This window comes from Schistocerca piceifrons, chromosome X, assembly GCF_021461385.2.
Source record: "Schistocerca piceifrons isolate TAMUIC-IGC-003096 chromosome X, iqSchPice1.1, whole genome shotgun sequence".
NCBI classification, from domain to species: Eukaryota; Metazoa; Arthropoda; class Insecta; order Orthoptera; family Acrididae; genus Schistocerca; species Schistocerca piceifrons.
Genome location: NC_060149.1, coordinates 736,821,183 through 736,835,544, shown reverse-complemented (window position 1 = coordinate 736,835,544; position 14,362 = coordinate 736,821,183). Strand labels below are relative to the sequence as shown.

The following is a 14,362-nucleotide window of genomic DNA, read 5'->3' as shown; positions in this document are numbered from 1 at the left end:
GTTCGAGCATTTGTTTGTGGGTGTAATGCACAAGTTCTAAGTTCCTTAATGCATAAAATCAACACAAATGCCTTATCAAATCTGACAGATAATTATTTCCTTGTTCCATCAGCACATAAGTTTCATGCTGGTATTTGAGAAAATGATCAGAGTATGTCCATGCCAGTCATTTCAAATGGTTTATCTGCTTCTGGTAATCTTTTTGATGCAATCTTTTGGTCACTGAGTTTTCCTCTTTGCACATACAGAATACTATTTTTGACATAATGGTCAACTTCATGTTTGCGTGTCATCCAACAGTAATTTTGTGAAACTCTGTGTTCTGTAGATAGCTGGCTACTTTGTCTGGCTAAAATTAAATCATGAGACTTCCTATACAGCACCCCATCTTCTGTCTTGAATTGCGGTTGCTTCACGGATTGCTGACAGTTTGTGTCAGTATCTTGTGTTCACCACGTTTCCTCTGTCTCCAACCAAGTGCTTTCCAATGACCTACACTGAGGCTAAGAGAAAATTTGAATGCCTGCATCCTGTACGTATGACATTGTCTTACGCTGCCGCTACAACAGTTCTGAACCATCAGCTCCACCAACCCCAGTCACCTCTCAGAGCCAGAAGACTACACCTGCCCCCTTGATGGTGGGGAGCATTTCCCGCCCTGTTGCTCCCGCACCACCTACTTCGGGAGCAGCACCCCCCAATGTCCGTCCCCTTTTTTAATCCAGAGAAGTGTAAGTCTTCTTGTCTTCTTCAGCTTCTCTCACTAGGAAGGGGTCCCTTGGGTCACTCCCTTCCCAGGTTTCTGCTAGTGGGAAAGCTGACACCCGCCAGTGGCTGAAGAGCTCAAAAGCAGCTGGTCGTAGGGCTTCATGCTCATCCTCAGTCCCTGAGACTGACCCAGTGAAGTCCTCCCAGCCAGGAAACCCACGGAGCAGCGAGCAAAATCCAAAAAGAAGACCCCCAAGACCAAGGAAATTGTGGTGACACCCACACCACCGCTACCTGCAAGCTCTATGTCTGAGGATGAGGTCTAGATTCTGGCATCTGCTGAGGACCTAGATCTCGTCAGACCCTCAGACACAATCAATAAAGACTGCTCAGGCAATATGTCAGTGGCAGCAGGTGACTCTGAGGCAGAAACTGCCTCATTGAATGTTCCATGCCTTCCCAGTCTCATGATGTCGTCGTCCTCCAGTGGAATTGTGGCGATTTTTTTTCCACTGCCTGGCTGAGCTACAGCAGCTGTTAAGCATTACACCTGCTATCCTCATTGGCCTCCAGGAAACCTAGTTCCCAGCAATGCAGACCCCTGCCCTCCATGGCTGTAAGGGATATTACAGAAACCATAGCGACTGTAATCGAGTGTCAGGTGGAGTTTGCGTTTATGTCCTGAACTCAGTATGTAGTGAACATGTTCCCATTCAAACCACTCTTGAAGCTGTGGCTGTCAGAATAACGATGATGCAGGAAATAACTGTCTGCAATATATATCTTCCTCCAGATGGGGCAGTACCCCTGAACGTATTAGCTGCACTGATTCATCAACTCCCTAAACCTTTCCTACTTTTGGGAGATTTTAGCACCGGTAACGCCTTGTGGGGTGGCACCGTTCTTACTGGCCAAGGCAGAGATGTCGAAACTTTACTGTCTCAGTTTGATGGTTCAAGTGGCTCTGAGCACTATGGGACTTAACATCTCAGGCCATCAGTTCCCTAGAACTTAGAACTACTTAAACCTAACTAACCTAAGGACATCACACACATCCATGCCTGAGGCAGGATTCGAACCTGTGACCGTAGCAGTCGCGCGGTACCAGACTGAAGCGCCTAGAACCGCTCGGCCACCAGCGGCCGGCTGTCTCAGTTTGACCTCTGCCTCTTAAATACTGGGTGTGCCACACATTTCAGTGTGGCTCATGGTAGTTACTCGGCTATTGATTTATCATTTTGCAGGCCAGGACTTCTCCCATCCATCCACTGGAGAGCACATGACGACCTGTGTGGTAGTGACCACTTCCCCATCTTCCTGTCACTGCCCCAGCATCAGGCCCACAGACGCCTGCCCAGATGGGCTTTAAACAAGGCAGACTGGGAAACTTTCACCTCTGCTGTCAGCGTTGAATCTCCCCGACATGGTAACATCAATTTGATGGTTGAGCAGGTGACTACAACAATTGTTTCTGTGGCAGAAAATGCAATCCCTCGCTCTTTAGGCTGCCCGAGGTGTAAGGCAGTCCCTTGGTGGTCGCCGGAAGTCGCTGGAGCAATTAAGGGGCGTCGCCGAGCTCTAGAGCAGCATAAGCGGCACCCTTCCCTGGAGTACCTCATAGCCTTTAAATGGCTCCATGCCCAAGTTCATGAACTTATCAAACGATGGAAGCAGGAGTGTTGGGAGACATACGTCTCGACCACTGGGTGCCATAGTCACCTTCCCAAGTCTGGGCAAAGATCAAACATCTTTTCTGGTACCAGACCCCAACAGGTGTTCCCGGTGTTACCATAAATGGCATGTTATCTGCCGACACAAACACGATTGCCGAGCACTTTGCTGAGCACTATGCTCGAGCCTCTGTGTCAGAGAATTACCCCCAGCCTTTTGCACTCTCAAACAGCGACTGGAAGGGAAAGTCCTCTCATTCACTACACGCCACAGTGAATCTTATAACGCCCCATTTGCAGAGTTGGTGCTCCTCAGTTCCCTTGCACATGGCCCCAACGTATCTCCTGGGCCTGATCAGATCCACAGCCAAATGATTAAACATCTATCATCTGACTACAAGCAACGTATCCTCGTCATCTTCAGTCTGATCTGGTGTGATGGTGTCTTTCCATCGCAGTGGCGGGAGAGCACCGTCATTCCAGTGCTCAAACCTAGTAAAAACCCACATGATTAGGATAGCTATTGGCCCACCAGCCTCACCAATGTTCTTTGTAAGCTGTTGGAACGTATGGTGTTTCGGCAGTTGGGTTGGGTCCTGGAGTCACGTGGCCTACTGGCTCCATGTCAGGACGGCTTCAGCCATGCTCGCTCTACCGCTGATAATCTTGTTTACCTCAAATCTGCCATCTGAACAGCCTTTTCCAGACACCAACACCTGGTTGCTGTCTTTTTTGACTTACATAAAGCATATGACACAACCCGGGTGCATCATATCCTTGCCACATTGTATGAGCGGGGTCTCTGGGGCCCGCTCCTGATTGTTATCCAAAACTCCCTGTCACTTCATACTTTCCATGTCCAAGTTGGTGCCTCTCATAGTTCCATCCATATCCAGGAGAATGGAATCCCGCAGGGCTTTCTATTGAGTGTCTCTCTGTTTTTAGTGGCCATTAACGATCTAGCAGCAGCTATAGAGCCCTCAGTCTCACCTTCTCTGTATGCAGACGACTTCTGCATTTCATACTGCTGTTCCAGTACTGGTGTTGCTCTGCATCATCTACAGAGAGCCATCCAGTTTTCCGCCATGATGACTTGTCATGCATTTCTGTCAGCATCGTACCGTTCATCCAGAACTAGCACTTTACCTTAATGATGATCCACTCTCTGTAGTGGAGACATTTCGATTCTTAGGTCTGGTTTTCGAAGCTCATTTGACTTGGCTTCCTCATCTTCGTCAGCTTAAATGGAAGTGTTGGCATCACCTCAATGTCCTCCGCCGCCTGAGCAACACCAACTGCAGATCACTCCATGCTGCTGCAGGTCCACAGAGCCCTTGTTCAATCCTGCCTTGACTATGGGAGTGTGTTTTGTGGTTCGACGGTGCCCTCGGCATTGCATTTGCTCGAACCATTGCAGAGTTTGACATGCGACAGGAGCTTTTAGGATGGATCTAGTGACAAGCGTACTGGTGGAGGCTGGAGTCCCTCCATTGAAGAAAAGACGTGCACAACTGCTCGCCAGTTACGCTGCACACATTCATAGCTCTCCTGAACATCCTAATTAGTCGTCTTTTCCCAACCATGACAGTTCACCTCCCACACAGGTGGCCCAGGTCAGGGCTAATGATTGTGGTTCGCATGCGATCACTGCTGTCTGAACTGGAGTCCTTCCCTTCACCACCTCTCCTCGAGGTCCAATCATGTACACCTCCGTGGTGTAACCGCAAGCCGAAGCTTCGCCTGGACCTTTCGCATGACCCTAAGGACTCAGTTAACCCTGTGGCTCTTCGCTATTACTTCCTCTAGATTCTTGAAGTGTTCTGGGGCTCTGAAGTGGTTTACACCACCAGCTCGATGGCTGATGGTAATGTTGGCTTTGCCTTTGTCCACAGAGGCCATATTGAATAGCATTCCTTGCCCGATGGCTGCAGTGTATTCACTGCAGAGCTTGTTGCCATATCTCGTGCAGTACAGTATATCCGTTCATGCCCCGAGGAATCGTTTCTTCTGTGTACTGTCTCCTTGAGCAGCCTACAAGCTATCGATCAGTGCTACCCTCGCCATCCTTTGGTAGTGTCCATCCAGGAGTCCATCTTTGCCCTGGACCAGTCTCGTCATTCAGTGGTGTTTGTGTGGACCCCTGGACACATTGGCATCCCATGCAACGAACTTGCCGACAGGCTGGCCAACATGCTACACGGAAACCACTTCTGTAGAGGGGCATCTCTGAACCTGACCTGCGTTCTGACTTATGCCACAGGGTTTTTCAGCTTTGGGAGAGTGAATATCATTACAATATGCACAACAAACTGTGTGTCATTAATGAGACTATGAATGTGTGGAAGTCTTCCATGCGGGCCTCTCATACGTAATCAGTTGTCCTGTACCGTCCCGGCATTGGCCATGCTTGGGTTACCCACGGTTACCTCTTGTGCCATGAAGACCCACCTCAGTGTTGGTGTGGTGCCCGATTGACAGTGGCCCATATTCTGGTGCACTGTCCCACTTTGACTGTCCAGCGATGAAATCTTGGGTTCCAGCTCACTGACACTCATTTTATCTGACAACGCCTAATTGGCTGATTTAATTTTACATTTTATTCATGAGGGTGAGTTTTTTCATTTGATCCAAGTTTTAGCACATGTCCTTTATCCCTCTGTGTCCTCCACCCTAGTTCTTTTAGGGAGGAGGTTTTAATGTGTTGCAGGGTTACTGGCTTTTCCTTTTTATTCTCATGGTCGGCCTGCCACTGTAATCTGTTTTCTTGTTTTACTCTCTTCTGTTTCTAGTGTCTCTGTGTTGTTTTATTGTCCTCTTTTGTTCCTTTTAGTGTTCGTTGCCTTTGTGGTTTTTCCTTTCTTTCTATTTTGTGTTATATGTCTTTTCTGTTTTATTCTCACACTTGTGGCATTGTTTTATTAGGAACAAGGGACCAATGACCTCGTAGTTTGGTCCCCCCCCCCCCCCTCAACCCCTCTTCTAAACCAACCAACCTCATAATGTTATGCATGGAAGATGGTCACAATTGAATGACAGTTGATCTATTTGTTATTCAGAAGGTTGTAGATGCCATTGCCAGTCCTGTGAAGCCCTGCTCTTGGTTGCATAATGGAACCTTGCTTTTGGAGATGGATAATGCTTTACAAGCACAGAAACTACTTAATGCAAGTCTTCGCTACAGCCATCCTATTAAAGTAGAGGCCCACTGCACTCTGAATTCCTCCCGTGGTGTCACATACACTTGGCTGCTTGATGGCCTGATGGAGGCTGAAATAACAGGCTCTCTCACTGACCAGGGAGTGACTGCAGTTCACCACATCATGAAAAGTGTTGATAAAGAATTAGTGCCAAGCCACACTCTATATTCTTCACATTTGACTGTGTGGTACTACCATCAAAAATTAAAACTGGCTACGAATCTATTACTGTTGGACCATATATTCTGAATCCCACGCATTGCTATAAATATCAGCACTACAGCCACACCTGTGAATCTTGCGAAAATTCAGCCAAATGCATAACCAGTGGCATGGATGCTCATGAGGGTGTGTGTCCACCTCCTTCCCTTCACTGTATCAAATACAAGGGAGATCATGTTGCATCCTCCTGTGACTTTCCAGTCTTCCCCAGTGACAGAGCTGTTCAGGAGATCTGGGTGTTGGAGAATTTCCCTACTCACATTGCTGGGAAAATGTTAGCTAGCCGCAAACCATGTACACCACCAAGTGGCAGTTACAGTACAGTTCTCACTACACCCTGACTGACAAAGAACATGGCTACATAGACTTAAACTTCCAGTTTGGTGCCACGTTTGTGAAATTGTCCAGCACCCTAAGGTCACACCCTCATCTTCACCTGCTACAGGTGCATACCATACTGACAAACCTTCACATGTGTCAGTGAAATCACCTGCTTCGCAAACAGAAGCACAAAAGTCCAGAAAGGAGTACTCCCATGATGGCTTTCTGCTCACATATAGCCAGCCAGTGTCTGGGTGTACACCTGATAGATGCCAAGGTTTTAAGCAGTCAGATGAAGGCAAACACTCTTCCCCTTCTCCACCTCAGTGTTCTTCTTCAGCAGTATCGCGATGTCATACCCTCAACCATCTGACCTCACCAGGATGCACCACCAACAGCCAGTTTGCTGGACAGCCAGTGACAAATACCGACACCTCTGCCAAACTAATGGACCAGGACCCTTCAGCCTTTGCACCTGGTCATTGTATACCTTTGAATTCTGGCACCTAGCAGCCACCATGGTGGCTGCCACCTTATTTGACCCATCTCCTGTCTATCATCGGACATGGTTATTCTCCAATGGAACATTTCCGGCATCATATCCAATAGGGATGAATTACAACTCCTCTTGCGATCATACTGTCCAGTTGTTTTCTGCCTCCAGGAAACAAAGTTATGCCCTCACAATTGCTTTCACCTCATTCGTTTCACTTCCATCCGTTTTGACCTTCCCCATGAGGCAGGGACTCTGGCTCATGGGAGAGTCATGTTGCTCATTCAAGATGACGTCTATAGTCACACCATTTCCTTGCACACCCAGCTTCAAGCTGCTGCTGTCTGTCTTTCCCTTCCTGGTTTCACCTTCTCTCTTTGCTATGTCTACTCGCCTGTCTTCTGCTTATTGTTTAACTCCCTTCTCCCTTTCTGCTGTTTGGTAACTTCAGCACCCATTATCTCCTTTGGGGCTCTTCATGCCCCTATCTGAGAAGCAGAGATATCTTCAACCAGCTCAATCTAATCTGTTTGAACATAAGTACACCCACATTTCTTCTGATTCCACAGACTCCTTTTTCCACTTGCACCTATTGACCTGTACTGCTCAGCTTGCTCATCATCTCGAGTGGTTCATTCTCTCCAACACACACTTTGCTAAGGCCTATGCCATCTGTGCATCTGACCAACTGGCAGCTTCCCAAAGCCGACTGGCAGCTCTACTCCTCACTGGCCACTTTCAATGAACACCATATCCCCTGCATTGATGACCAGGCAGAATATTTTACAGACGCTATCCTTACTGCTGCAGATTGTTCCATACCTCGCATTTGTTCCTCGCCACAACATACTCCTGCCCCGGGTGGACTTAGGCATGCAACGATGCAAGCTGAACACTGAGACTAGCTCACCACATTTTTAAGCACGATCCCATGATGGCAAACTGTACGCATTATAAACAGCTACATGCACAGTGTCTCTGCATTTTCAGGGATAGCAAAAAAGCTTTTTGGCTTTCTTTTCAAAGCCCTTTTAACAGTGTTACTCCCTCTTCTGTTGTTTGAGGTAATATCCGTCAGCTTTCAGGAACCGCGGTTTACTCTCCAGTTCCAGCCTGATCATAGTGAACAAAGTCATTGTAGATCTTCTTGATATCTCCAACACCTTGGGCTGATAGTTTGCAGATATTTTGAGTTCCATCCACTACCATCCTGCCTTCCTCCCTCTGAGCTGGTGGTGGAGGCAAGGACAATATCTTTCTCCTTCCAGAATTGTGAATGCTTCAATACTGCTTTTACTATGAGGGAGCTTAAACATGCACATACTGATGTTGCAACACCTATCTTTAGAGGACCTATGCTGTCTCTTCCATACATTTGGACAGATGGCACATTTTTCCAGTTGCTGGTGTGAGACCATTGTCATTACCATACCTAAGCCTGGTGAGAACAAACACCTTCCTTCCAGCTATCACCCAATTTTCCTCACCAGTAGCATCTGTCAGGTGATAGAATGTATGGTTAATGGTTGGCTGGTGTGGTGGCTCGAGTCTCGAAATCTCTTCATTAATGCCCAATGTGGATTCCGCAGGCACCGCTCTGCAGTTGATCATCTTGTCACCTTGTCAACTCATATTATGAACAATTTTTTTGCGGAAGTGCCAAACTGCAGCCATGATTTTTGATTTGGAGGAGATATACGACACCTCTTTTAGGACAGATATCCACTATATTATGTAAGAGTGCTGTTTCCAGGGTCGGCTGCCCCTTTTTATCTGGGAATTTTTAAAACACCATGTTTTTAAGGTACATGTGGGCTCAGCTCTGTCATACACTTTTATTCAGAAGAATGGTGTGTCTCAGGGTTCTGTGCTCAGCATCGTTTTATTTGCCATAGCCATTAACCCTGTTATGTATTGTCTCCCGCCATGTATCTCAGGTTCTCTTTTTGTTGGTTACTTTGCAGTCACTTGCAGCTCCCAACAAATGTATGTACCTGAGTGGCGTCTTCACTGATGTCTTGATCGTCTTTACTCATGGAGAATCAACAATGGCTTCTGCTTTTTCTCTGACAAGACTGGCTGTATGAACTTCTGGTGGTGTCAGGAGTTTCCTCCCTCGTCCCTACATCTCAGCCCATTCCTTCTTCCATTCGTTGACGCAATAAAATTCTTGGAACTCGTGTTTGATAGATAACTCTGTTGGTCTTCTCACACCTCTTACATGGCAGCACATTGTACTAGCTCCCTCAGTGTTCTCCCTGTTTCATGCAGTACCTCGTGGGGAGTAGATTGGACCATCCTCCTCCATTTATACTGATCCCTTGCCCATTTGAAACTGGATTATGGATGTATCGCATGTTGATCCACGTGTCCATCTATCTTACATCATCTTAACACTACCCACCATTGCAGGGTACATTTAGCCACTGGTGCCTTCTGGTGCCCATCTTCTATGTTGCCTCCCGGAGTTCACTTTCATTTGCTGCTTCGACAGCTTTGCGTTATGCTGCTTGCCGCATTCCTCATGGATGCAAGCTCTTCTCCGCTGTGGCTTCGTGCTGAGGTATGTGTTCATTTCAGACTCCATTCACTTCCTATGGACGCTTGCCTGGTGTATTGCAGCAAGTTTTTCGCTCTTCACACGTGGCTTGGGAACAGTGTCTTCGTCTACATCTTGTAGTATTTGGTGTGCCTTTGTACATTTTGGAGTGCACAATGGTCTTCTCTCCTGGAGAACAAACTCAAGGATATTAAACATCTCCCAATAGTATGGTCGACTTCCTCTTGACTCCTCATTCTAACCCAGGTATGTATAGGACACTGTCATTGTAGTCACTGCCATTTATTAAGTGGCAACCGTGCCCCATTCTGTGCATACTGCTCTCAACCCTTGACCCTGATCCAGTGCCAAGTTTTTAACTGTTTATGTTCACATCTATGTTTGGCATCTACTTTGTCAGATGTTTTAGCGGATGACATGCATTCTATCAATCACATCTTAATTTTTATTCACTGCAGCAGCATGGTGAAGCTAATTTGATTTCAAATCATACCCATGCTAAGAAATTATTTTTAGCCTACATGTTTAGAAAATATTTTACACATGGTTACAAAATATTTCATTTAACACATATTCAAATAACAATTGACACATCTTTAGAAAAACTTTGAGTCACATATTTAGAAAATATTTGATTAATAATGACAGTCTATGCATACCGTAAATCATAAATCTAAAATATGCTTTCAGTGCATAAAAATTTCCACTTTTCTGCTGTAGGAGTCAGCAAAATACTTACCATTTGGTATTTGTCTGCTGTATCATCATCTGGAATCTGAGGAAAAAGAAACACAAATTGGCTGCCTTGATACCAATGCAGAAATCTGACTTCTTCTTTGGCACCCACTTCTATTAAGATTCTGACGAACTGCCTATTTATCTGTTTCCTTTCTATCATGTAGGTAATCAACAAGAACAAAAAGCCTCCACTTCTGCAACTGTTTCATCTGTTCTGCTCCTTTCTTCACTTGTGGACATTACTCATTATTCACAGGCAATTCATTCACTGATTCAGCATTATCTGTGTCTCATATCAATGCCTAAAATGGATTTTCCTGGAGCAACATCTAATTTTTGCTTTCATTGGGCACTTGCTTTATTTTTTGGTCCATATTGAACATTCTCTGAAGCATCTTTTCAAAGCTCAAAAAGCAGGCTTCAATAAAATTGTTTTGAAAATTTTCTCCATCAGGCAATTTTCTGAAGACTCCTTTAGGGTCTTCTTTGAACTCCTTTGGAATTAATCCCACTGTGCAGAATGCACTTTTTATATTATCTTTGTCAGTTACTGATATTTTTGAACATTTTCTGTAAAAAGTGGGGGAAATGCATCTTTTGATACTGGCCCATGAGAACTTTTCTTCCATAGGGTAAGCACTGCCCACCATTCAGCTTTCTGAGGTCTGAAGAAACTTTCATGTAATGGCTGTAAGAGATGAATACTGTTTGGCAGTAATAGAATGAAAGATATTTTGTTATTCTCACAGTCGTCAATTACTCTCAGCGAAATGAACTTGAAAGATTGTCTCTTATTATAACTTTCTTTCTCCTCAATTGATTTCAGGTAAGGCAGCACAGTAGTAATAAACTAGTCTTCAAATGTAGGCACATCAAACGATCCACTGTTTTGCAGTTATAGGAGATTCCCTTGGGACCTCCACCTTGCCAGGTGTCCCATAAATGCTCTGATTTGTAGAGAAAATATGGAGGCATTAGTTTCCCATCCCCAGTGGCAGCCATCATTACTGAAACACTAATTTTAGAAGAGTCTAAGATTCTTTCAGGAGGTTCTGTTCCCCTTCTAACTGTCACATACTTCCTCCTAGGATCTTTGCACAGATTGGTAGGTCATAATTGATTACATTTTTGAAGGTGGAAGTTTTCCATTTTTTCATCAGCATTCTGGAAAAATGATTTCACTATCTCATAACTCATTTCAGCATGTTTTCGTTTAATGTTCTCAGGTAGCCAGATACTTAATATATCAGTGATGCTGTAGGAATGAATGCAACCACTCTGTTGCTGGTATGTTAAAAGAAAAGCATTTTTCTCTTCATCCACGTTCATTGAGATATCCTTCCACTATGTACCTTACACAGCATAGTAAAGGAAAGTACCAGTGCGCAGCCCTTAAAATGCCACAGACAAATATGTTCTCGTCAGTGGTGCTTATGATAGAAGGCCTTTCAATCATTCCAGGCTTGTGTTATTAATTTTATTCTCTAATGTTGAATGTGTTATGTTAATTTGCTTGATACCTTTCTGTTTCACAGTTTTTCTGATCTTATAGCGGAAACCACTTTTCAATATTTCAAGGGTCATAATTGCATCTCAGCAGAGCACCAAGCATCCTTTCATAAGTTCGTGGCATTAGCTGATATTCTCCCAATGTATACACATCAAAAAAAGTTTTGCATCACCTCGGTTCCAAGCATTCCGGAACCTGTACAGAAAATTGGAATAGAGATCAACATAAACGTCATTTCCATCCTTTTTATTACTCATGAAAACCACACATTGCATGTTGTACCACCATACAGCAAGATCTTCAGAGGTGGTGGTCCAGATTGCTGTACACACTGGTACCTCTAATACCCAGTAGTACGTCCTCTTGCATTGATGCATGCCTGTATTCGTCATAGCATACTATCCACAAGTTCATGAAGGCAGTGTTGGTCCAAATTGTCCCACTCCTCGACAGTGATTCAGCGTTGATCCCTCAGAGTGGTTGGGGGGTTCACATCATCCATAAACAGCCCTTTTCAATCTATCCCGGCAATGACGATAGGGTTTGTGTCTGGGGAACATGCTGGCACTCTAGTTGAGCGATGTCGTTATCCTGAAGGGAGTCATTCACAAGATGTGCACAATGGGGGCGCAAATTGTCGCCCATGAAGACGAATGCCTCACCTTTATGCTGCCGATATGGTTGCACTTACAGTCGGAGGATGACATTCATGTATTGTACAGCCTTTACGGCACCTTCCATGACCATCACCGGCATATGTCGGCCCCACATAATGCCAACCGAAAACAGCAGGGAACCTCCACCTTGCTGCACTCGCTGGACAGTGTGTCTAAGGTGTTCAGCTTGACTGGGTTGCCTCCAAACACCATTCCGACGATTGTCTGGTTGAAGGCATATGCAACACTCATTGATGAAGAGAACGTGATGCCAATCGTGAACAGTCCATTCAGCATGTTGTTGGGCCCATCTGTACCACGCTGCATGGTGTCGTGGTTGCATAGATAGACCTCACCGTGGACGTCAGGAGTTAATGGATGTAACGTTGCTCCCAGGAAATGATTTTCATGGGGATCATTGAGTAGTGTTGGCAAAGATAAGAATGGGTAAAATGGAAAGAGTGAAAACAGAAAGGGAGAATAAAGTAAAAGTGTGGAGACTAAAAGACAGGAAGTTAGAAGAAAATTTCAGAGAGTTACTGAAGCATAAAATCCCAAACACTGAATGTGGAAGAGAACTGTAGTAAGTTCAAATTTGCATTTGTAAGCTCTGAAGAAAATACCATTGGCAAAATGTCTGGAAGTGTGTAGAACAAGGACACACTATTCTGGAATGAATAGGTGAAGGAAACAGTTAAAGAAGAGTGGAAATCATGGCATGACTAGAACAGAGAGAAAAAGGAAGAAAGTAAAAGGGAATACCAGGAAATCAAAAAAAATAAATGTAAGAAAGTGGTAGTGGAAGAGAAGAGGAATAATTTGAATTCACCTGAGAGCTGGAAAAGGACATTAATGGCTATAAAAGTGTGCCAAAGTTATTTTCTTCACAGCTTACAAATGCAAATTTGAACTTACTACAATTCTCTTCCACATTCAGTGTTTGGGATTTTATGCTCCACTAAGAGGATGGAGAGCAACCAGAGGACATAAGGATAAGATGAAAAGAGTCCTTTGAGAAACTACTAATTGTGAAAAAAGTGAAAAGGGAATAGAAATATGGCAGGGGAACCTCGAGCTGTAAGGAGAGGGATATTACAATGTTAGAAATTGGTGGAACCAGCAGTTTAAAGAATGAAAACAGGGAAGGCAGCTGGGATAGGTGAAATAAGTGTGAAGATGATAAAGGCAGCTGGACCCACTGGACTACAATGGTTATATAATTGCTAAGATGCATATGGGCTCAAAAATATGTGCCTCAAGAATAGAGAAAGGGAATAATAATTCAAGTGTTCAAGAAGAGAGGCAGAAAAGTACATGATAACTATCGAGGGCTCACATTCATACCACAAATACCGAAAATGATGTAGAGGCTACTGGAAGGATGGTTCAGGGAAAAGTGGATGGTCCATTAGAAGAGGAGTAGTATTGATTTTGACATGGTAGATCAACAATGGACTCAATCTTTAGTATGGAAAGGCATCAGGAGTATGTGAAAGTTCTGGTAATGACAGCTCTTGACTTATATGATAGTGTCCCCTCAGAAACAGTAGGGGAAACCTTGGAGGAAAATGAAGTTGCAAAACAAACAATTGAAATTGTTGAAGCAGTGTACAACAAAAGCTTCAGCTGGTCAAGATTCAAGTTGGAAGAAAATTGAGAATGTTATGGGGTTGAGATGAGGGAGTGTGGTGCCACCATTATTCATAATGGTGACTGATGAAATAATGAAAGAGGCAAAAGAATCTCATAGAGGAAGAGATGAAGTGTTTGCTATTTAAATTTTCTTTTGGGGAACCAACAGTACAAATGTACGAGCACATGCTGAAAAGTAATGCCTGCAAAATTTTTATGTGGAAACCCTGTAAGCTTTTGAAATAAAACAAATTTTATTCACATTCTACATACCAAGCGAGGTGGCACAGTGGTTAGTACACTGGACTCACATTTGAGAGGATGACAGTTCAATGCTTGTGCGCCATCTCTAATGACCTCAATGTCGATGGGATGTGAAGCCTAATCTTCCTACCTTTCACATTCTACATCTTTATTCTTCATAAGTACATATTTATTTCTCAACATAGTCACCCTGGTGATGAACACATTTCTTCCAATGAGAAACCAGTTTGTTGACACCATTGTTGTAGAATGTTTGACCTGGTTGATAGACCCACAGCCTGATCTCTGCTTGCACCGCTTCATCACTACTGAAGTTGTGGGCAACTTGAAATATTTAGAAAGTGAGGTAATGCAAAATGCAAGGCTGGAGTCTGGGGAAGGGAGGTGCCAG

The 14,362-nt window shown here is 44.4% G+C and overlaps 1 protein-coding gene across 1 annotated transcript in view; it reads left to right on the top strand.

The window, feature by feature from the left end:
* The window catches only part of LOC124722743, a 297,887-nt gene that overhangs the window by 255,940 nt on the left and 27,585 nt on the right, over positions 1-14,362 (top strand). The window lies entirely within an intron of this gene.